Here is a 9,612-nt window from a genome sequence, read left to right as displayed (position 1 = left end):
ATCGATCCGTGCCTTATGAGACATCACGATGTCGAAGGAGGAACCCTATGCTCTTATACCACTTTGCTGCAGTAGAGAAAACCGAGGCTAACCTTCTCTTAATGATGCTAACGGAGATTTGTTGGTGCAGGGTGGAGATCGACTGTTCTGATAATGGTTTGTCGCTGGTTGCACTACTCCAATGCACAGTTGTGCAACACACGTTAACCCAACAATTGTGAGAACAAAGAAATGGCTTGGATCAATTGATCCGAGCAATAGTTTTATTATAAGCCTGGTAAAGAAAGGACCACCAATAGGTAGTACTTACAAATAAAGAACAAACTGGAAGATTAACAAACGTAATAGGCTAGGAAGAAGAATTAACGAACAAAAGCAAGTGCGTGCGGCTGGAAGCAAAATAATAAAGAGGAACTGTAGAAGAAATATGCCAATCGTTTGCCGCACGCAACCCTAGGATGGGATATTTAAAGGCTGCAATTGGATCTGGTTCTCGGGTCCGGTTCTGGACCCAAGATGACTCCTGTTTGTGGTGCGCCTGTTTGTTGTTGGATCTGAGAATGTGCTCCCTGTGATAGTCTGGAGTAGGTACGCAAGAATCTGGGGTGTCTGGGTACCGACGTGAACTGGGTCGGATTCATTACTTCGGTCTGATCCTCGATCCCGTCAGACGAAGACAAGGATCGCGGCAACCCCTGTAAAGGGAACCCATGAGAAAAGGGAGGGTCTTGGTATCGTCATAATTGTGTCCTCAATACTGGAGCAGACTTGTTTACGAAAAGACATCGTTTTATAGCTGGAAGTAATAGGATTACAAAAAAGTAAATTGTTTTAGAGCTGCAAGAAATAAGACTTCATCTGCGAGCTTTTCTTTGGCCAAGAAAATCCCCACAAGAAGAGATTTTCTTATGCTGTGTGTGTGCGGGCGCACGAGTGTGTTAGTTAGTAGTCATCAATATCAGCACCAACATCATCATAAAAGTGAAGAAAAAGAAAGTATTAATAATAATAATAATAATAATATTATGAACCCAAGGTTCATGCTTTACAGGCATAGTTTTCTGACAGTTTCAGGCTTTCAGCCATCAAGTACTTATAACACTGTGGGTCCCAAGACCATAAGGTCTTTTATGACAGATTTTTTTTTAACCAGTGTAGAAAGGAACTAACCGGTCGATGGGCAATGCCACAGTAAATGTTTTAGACGTGCACTGTTTTTTTTTTTTTTTTGAAAAGCAAGCTGCGGTTATGCAGACCCTACCAAGTATACCATACCACTGGGTTTTGAGACGTGCACTAGCAGCTCCTACCAGACAAGCGGGTTTGGTTCTAATCACCTGGGGTGTCAACGGATCGGGTTTGGTTCGGACCCAGGTAGAACTAGACTTGACCTCTATTTTGGATATGATATCGGGTCTGGAATCGAGTCTAATCAGACCCATCACAAGAGAAACCATACCTGGACCTGATAAGAACTACATGAACCAGAACTGAGCCATACCCAATAAAATAATATTTGTTATCATTTTTACATTGAAAAATTATGGGTCTTAATCGGAACTCAGTCAGGCCTGGTATAAAATTTCACAAACAATATTTATGTGCAACCAGCCTTATATATATATATATATATAGAGAGAGAGAGAGAGAGAGAGAAAGAGAGACGAGAACCTGCTAAATGAGTATGATACTAAATGAAACATACACTAAAAGGATGAGGTTCAATAGCAGTGACTCTTTAACGACAACAAAATAAGCTGACGCTAATGAATAGAATTAATGACGACTTTAGATATCTCTCTGAATGCCTTGGCAATGACGGCGATATACAATGACACCTTTATATATTGCCATTATAGGTAGTTTATAATGACTACATTATATGGATGTTAAATGTCGTCGTTATAAACATACCTATAAGAGTGACTTTAGGTATCGCCATTATAGGTATGTTTATAACGATAACATTATATCAATGTTACTTATTATTGTTAAAAAACTTGTACGACAATATTTAACAGTCATATATTATCGCCGCTATTGATATATAATGGTGAGATATATTACAGTTAATTATTGTTGTTAAAAAACTTTCACAACAATATTTAACAGGCATATATTATCATTGCTATTGATATATAATTGCAAGTTAAAAAAGTCAATGTTATAGCCATTCTCTATAACTGCGGCATTCTGTTACAATTATAGCCTCGCTCTATAACGACAACATTTATGTGGTCATTATAGCCTAATATTTTAATAATATATGAATTATGATCAATAGTGGTGACTCTTTAACGACAATAACAAAGGTCGTCGCTATAGAGTGCTGCAATAATGGTGCATTTTTGTCCCTGCTATACTCTAGGTACTAGTGACGACAGATATATAATGGCGACATTATCGATATACTTGTTATAGATCAATAACGATGATATTCTCGTGTTTCTGTTATACAGTATACTTATAGACTTTATAATTATAGATTACTCTATAATTATGGCCCGACGGGCCCTTTTTAAATTTTTTCTTTCTATCTCTCTTTTGCTTTTCTGAAGCCTCCTCCCACTTCGCGCGAGCCCTCTTCTTCTCTGATGGACCTTCCTTCCCATCTATTTCTTGCTCTCACCTTCCTTCCTCTTCTTCTTCTTTGTTTTCCTCACACCCTTGTTAGAAGCACCATTAAAGATGTATTTTGGAGTTGTAGCTGAGATTAGGTGTTGTTGATAGGAGGTGGATCAACGAGTACTGGTCCAACGTCTAGCGTGTTATAATCTTTTGAGGATCAAATAGATTCAACATGCTCATCAATCCAACATTAAGGTAGGGTTTACTTTATAGTTCATAGGATGTATACTTTAACACTTGATTTTTTTTCCTGTAATCTGTGATATATTTTAATTGCCACACCTTTTCACTCAATGAAAATAAGTACCTATTTTATGATAATCCAATGAGTTTGGCCTTGATTTTTTTTATGCCATTAAAAAGATAAAAATACCTTGCAGCTTTAAAGCCGTCCACGGTGGCCTCAGGTAAATATTAATCTAGTATTTTTTTAATATAATTAAAATTTTATTATTGTCATTCCTATTGATATTTGGTTTTTATAATAAATTAACAACTGCAGAATCTTCTCAACGCAAACGTGGGAAGAAAAAATATATAGCCCACCCGAAGCAAATTAAGCAATGAAAGGTTCCAGTAACTATCAAGTCTGAGACACAAGGAGTTATGGGCAAGGGCGCCTCCGTATTCTCTAGGTGCATCAACAGGGAGTGGGCCAACGTCACTCATAAGTCATAGATAAAGGTTTCAAAGGACAAAAAGATGGTGTTTTGTGAGGCGGTTTATGTAAGTATATTGCCTAACTATAGTTTGATAAACAGATTAATCCATAAAAAAATGTTACTGGCTATATTTTGATAATCTGGTGTAGGTCGAGCTTGATTAAGACAAGGATATAGCTGAACATCGTAGTACCGCAGATAAGCAGCTTTTGGCTATCATACTCAAGAGTGCGAGAAAGTTTTTATAAGCATTATAAGAGGTTTGAAAACCACGACGAAGCAACAAAACATTGTTCCGAGGGAGTCTACTCTGAAGTGTAAAATGAAATTTACAACTTTTTCATCGAAGCCTATTGGACGGTAAATATTAGATAATATTCATAAGTAAATAAATGTTCAAATTATTTATTTTTTGTAAACTAATTGATCTTCCTTTGATTAACAGTGAACATCAGAGAAAAATTCTGAGAATAGAGCAAAACAGAAGGTTCAACATACTAGTGGATCATCTTTGTATATCCAAAAGTTTCATACGAGAGTAAGCTTCTTATTCCCTAAGTTTATTTATTTTCATATAATAGCATAATGCTAAATATGTTTGATTTAATAGATTCTAAATTTGTTCTTTACAGACTGAAATTAAAAGGCACAAACTAACAGTGAGTGAGTTTTACAAAGAGACTCACAACCATTCAGATCACATGACATTCATTTGCAGCGAAGTAGAAAACACCTTTATAAGTAACTTACACTTTGTAGCAGTGAAGCATAATCCACTATCATTCATTTTATTTTGTATATTATCATTAGTACTGATAACCAAATATTAACGTTGTGCAGAATAAGTTGCACTCTATGCAAAATACGTTATTCATAAGGAGGCCCGTTGATGTCACAATGAGAAGTATTTTCCAAAGTCCTGGGAAAGAGATCTGTATATATGAGAGGGATGTATGCATTTGGTAATCCATCTAAAGGCACAATCCATATTTTAGAATTATCTTCTTAGTTAGAGGCGACGTAGTTAGAGTTCCAACAATTAAGAGAAGAACTAACGATGTACCGAGTTCAATGAGCGCGACAAAGAAAAATGAGAGTGACTTCTTCAGCAACTGAAGCGAGAGAAAAAAAAATAGACAACTCAGAGAGCATATGCAAACCATCATAGATTCTCTTAGACAAAACCCCCCATCTAGATCTCTCTTATTTTTTTGTAAATAAGACTGCCAAATATCTATTTGTTGGATGAACTTGTCATAGTTTTTTATGTCATGTTATGTTATAAGGACACATCAATTTATATTTTTTTTTACATGTATTAATTTTTATCATAATAAGATGTTGTAGTTAGTGTGAAATTGATTATATATATATATATATATATATATATATAAACTTCTTTTAAATATATATTTATTTATTAGTTGAATTGAAGTTGTTATCTTCTCGAATGTAAAAAGATATTTTGTTAATGTTATCTTTATGCTTTTACAAGTGCAAAAAAAGGCGAAAGCATTTCGAGCCTTTAATCGTAATATGATTAAAATATCTATAATTTATCATACTCAATTCTCATACTGGTATCATCATTATTAACATTGTCATAATTGTTTTTTTTTACAAATTATTTTTTAAATTGGCATACTGTATTCATTCTTCAAGTGTGTTTGTTGCAGATTTGGAAAAGATATAAAGGAGGGGGTGGAGATGATGTATATATGTTTTTTGAAGTATGTTTGTTGTAGTTTTGAAAAAGATGTACGAGAAGGGGGTTGGAGAGGATGTATGGTTGCTTTTTGAAGTGTGTTTGTTACAGGTTTGGAGAGAATGTAGGCGAGGGGGTTAGAGAGGATGTATGTTTGTATGTTTATATTTGAATGCATGTTTAAAGTTAAATATTTGATGGGGTTGGAAATGATGAATGCTTGAGGGAGTTAGAGATAGATAAGTGTGTTTATATTTGAATGTATGTTATGTTTAAAGATTTTTTAAGTGTATATTTGAATTATATGATCTATTTGTTTAATTTAATATAAAAAAATTTAAAACTAATAAAAATTTTATTTTTGCAAATTTAAAACCTATAACGATGACATTCCTGTGTCACCGTTATAGGCCTTAACCCTATGTCGTCGTTAAAATCTATAGCAGTGACTTAATTGTCAACTTAATAGATTATATTGACGACTTACTTCTCATCATTATACACTATAACAGCGGGTTAATTATCCTCGTTATAGGGTGTTTGAACGTTATAGGGTAGGTCACCGTTATAGGGTGGGTCACCGCTATTGGTGGACCCAGTTTCGATGAGATTCTTTGTCAGTGTTGGATCTCACATTAACGATGACTTATTATCATAGTTATTACTCAACTAAGGAAAAAAATGGCGGCTATCTTTGTCGTCGTTAGACACCTATAACGGCGATAGGGGCAATAGTGGCGAGAAAAATCATTCTTGACCCTCATCCTTGTAGTGATGTCATTAACTCCATAAATGTATTCAACATGATTGATTTACTAAAAATCAACACTTTGAACATGCATTTTGGATGAAAAAAGGTATTTGGAGCCTTGAAAATTTATAAATATTGTAGGCCATCGACTTTTGAAACCTTATAAAAACTTATTCAAGCATCAGAATCAAATGCTCTAAGAACTGATTCCTATAAAAACTGCATGTAGATAACATTTGTACTATCAGAATTTCAAAAAATTATTTAAAATTCAATAGCATGTTTTATTTAATACAATGCTCAATTAGTAGTCTCTCTCTCTCTCTCTCTCTCTCTCTCTCTCTCTCTCTCTCTCTCTCTCTCTCTCTCTCTCTCTCTATATATATATATATATATATATATATATATATATATATATATATATATATATATATATATATATATATATGGTAATGGGAATATGTAAACCAGCAAAATATGTAAACTGGTATGCACCTAGATTTTCATAGGGTTTTTTCTAAAATTTCATTGAACAAATGCGATTTAGATGCTTGGTTTTATAGAAATAGGCTCCTAGATCATCCGATTACGATATATAAGAAAGATCTTTTAAGGCTTAAAAATCAATGACTCAAAAATTTCATAAATATTCAAGCATAAGAAATCACATTTCTTGATCTGATTACGATGATCCAATATCAATTCCAAGCAAATGGTCCACACTAAATATATAAGGTCCACGATATTTTTTGAAATAAAATATGTATTGATGTGCTTTAGTGACGAAAATTTCTTGTGTGATTGCAAAAAAATTTTGTAAGTTATGTGTACTGGACTATACGAAACCTTAAATCGCGTAAGTGAAATATTTGAGATTAAAGAGCACAATTTTGAATGAATTAAGTTCTGAAAAATTCAAGGTAGGTTTATAATATATATATTTAGTTTATCCCCGAATTTTGGACCCGAACGAGAAAAAAAAGTCGTTATTTCATATGAATTACTAGAGATTGTGTAACGATAGAACGAGAGTCAAACGAGAGCAATTTCTGTAAGAGATGAAAAATTTTCTTGAGATGACCTTTAAAAAGGTAATTGTGATTGGGCATTTAAAATAAAAATATGTCATGATATATTTTGATTTTAATTAACGAATTAAATAAATTATTATAAAATCATTTTTGAGATGGTTAGGCAAGGGGTCGACCAAGCCCTTGGTCGACCACTTTTGGTCTTTATGGAATGTTGGAGGCCACGAAGATCAACTAGAGCTATGGAATTTTCGTAAGAGGATGGGGCGAGTACCAAAGGGAGGGCCACGATTGGCCCTACCCATTTGCATGCCTCCATGAAGATGCACAAGGCATCATTAAGAGGGTGGGGCGGCGCTCCAAGCATTAGCATGGGGCTGCGCCCCATGAGACTTTCAAAATTTCTCTCTTGGCTCTTTCCAAGAGAGAGTAATGATGATGAGGGATGAGATTTATTGGGTGCATGGGACGGCAGCCCCATGGCACCCTTGTAATTTTTTTTTTAGCTTTTTGAATTCTAAGGGGACGAGTGGAGAAATTGGGCGGCTATGGGGGGGGGGCGTGTTTGACCCCATCCATTGGATCTCTCAAGGATATCATGGCCCTTCATTCCTCATGCAAGGCATATTTAGCCTTTTGAGAAAGAAGAGGGAGCTAAAAGTGGCAACTTTTGGGCTCTCCTCTCTCTCTTCTCTCTCTCATTCTCTCTTCCTCATTCCCATCTCTCTCTCTCTAGCCGAGGGGTGTGGCTTAGCCACCTCTTGCATGGAGCCCTTGCAACCGAGCCTCACCTTCAACCAAAGCAAGGTGAAACTTCAACTCATGTTTCTTTGTTTCTCTTGAGAAAAATGTACGTAGTATGAACAGGAAGCCATGGGGTCGATGCATCTATGGATGTGTGACTCATGACGGATTAGCTACCATAGTTGGTGTTATGGTGGTCGAGAACCCTCCTTTTCGTTCATGGAACAAGAGGGGCTCAAAACTATCAACTTTAAGGCTTTGTTTCGTTTCATTTCATTTTTGTTCTAAGAAAAAAAATTGTATACAATGTGTAGCTCGCCTTATGCTTTCTAGTTCGTAGTTATTTTTGGTTGTAAAGCATCTTGGGCTGGTTTTCGGTTGTTTCTATTTAAAAAAAACAAAAATTGCTGCCATGTTTTCTTTTATTGCATGCACGAAAATGCATCTTCTTTTGCCACTCTTGTGACTTCAAAAATTCGTTCGAGATTTCAAGCCTTTCCCTCCTTGTTCTTTTAATCAAACCGGATTTTTCGGTCTTGTTGAGTGTCCCTAGCCTCTCTCGCTGCCATAGGGACGGTTGGGCACCCTATGAAGGTTAAGGTGTTGGACTGGGCTCGGTTGCAGCCCAGTCCAACCGAGGTAACCTCATGGTTGTCGGTCTCCCATGCAAGTCGTAGGGCCTCTTGGCTCTTCTTTTTCTTTCTTTTCTGTTTTTTTTTTTACGGCTTGGTTTTGTGCAGGGATGGGTGGTCTGGTTCCTGTTGGGACAGACCCAACCAGGAGCACCCTGGACCGAGTCGGGCTTGGTCAGGTGCACCCGATTTTTTAAAGCTCCCTGTGACGCGCGGCAAGCTGCCGGGTGCTGGCAATACCCAGGTAGTCTTGCCGGCCCCGGGTTGGGCTGCAGGCCCTCTCCAATTTGGGGGTCTATTAGACCGCAGGTCTGGTTCAAAGGACCAGACCAACGTCTTAACCCCTTAGCCGTGACATTTCGGTGGGCGTCGGGCGCCAACCGCACCCGGGTAGCCCCATTTTTGGACCTCTGTCCTATGCCAGCCCACATGGTCTGAACCAATGGTTCAGACCGGTGTTCGTCAAGCCTGCATGGTCTGGTCCAGAGGACCTGACCCATGCATTTTTTCCCTGGTTGTTGGCCTTTGAGCGACAGGGCACTGTCGGGTGTTAGCCGCACCCGAGCATCCTGTCGTTCAGGTGCCATTTCGTTGGCTGCCACCCATGTCATCCCCCTGGTCTGACCAAGAGGCTCAGACCAGGGTCTTGAATCAATTTGGGGGTCTGGTCCAAAGGACCAGACCACAACCCATTGGGTTGCTTTGGTCGATTTGAGGAACCGGGTGATGGCGCACCCCGGGTGGCCTCACTGAGCATTTGAGTGTGCTCCCTGAACCATGTGGCACACTAGACTGAACCCACTGGTCTGGTACAGCCACCACGATAACACGTTAAGTGTTTTAAGAAAAAAAGAGATCCACATGTATATACATAGTCAAGCAAAAAGAGTCTGCGATTAAGTGTTGCATCGAACCTAGAGTTGGCTATTTTTTTGGCGGTTTCGGGTTTGCTGTCCAACAACCCTATTTAATCACATGGCAGTATAGTTGGTGTACGTCCATAGTGGCCCTTGGGACCACATTTGGTGTTTCGAGCATTTCGGCACCTCGTGCCTTGATTTTGGCACATTCGAGTGAGCGAATAAGGGGCGAACCCATGCGGATTTTTGTGGGCTCTTCATTGTCCTGTTTTAGATGGACTCAAGGTGCGACTTTAGCAATAAGTGCAATGCCACCAATGCGTAAGATTTTCCCACAGATTAAGGTTTTGGTCATTTTATCAAAAATCACCATTTGGCATCGGTTGTCTCCGCGTAGTACGACAATCATACCGGGGTAGTGCTAATGTAATTCCCATACGTATGGGAATGCTCGAAATTCATCCAACACTGTTGGAGATGTGATAACGTAGATCCCTACTGTGAATCGTCATATTTCATAACTTTTCGATAGGATGCTTGTATCGGCTCGTACATTGGGAAAAATCGATAATTGTCAGTTGTCGTTGTATTCAAAGTCA

The sequence above is a fragment of the Nuphar pumila genome, chromosome 4, assembly GCF_984573655.1.
Source record: "Nuphar pumila chromosome 4, dmNupPumi1.hap1.1, whole genome shotgun sequence".
In the NCBI taxonomy this organism is placed as follows: Eukaryota; Viridiplantae; Streptophyta; class Magnoliopsida; order Nymphaeales; family Nymphaeaceae; genus Nuphar; species Nuphar pumila.
This window is presented reverse-complemented; position numbering follows the sequence as displayed.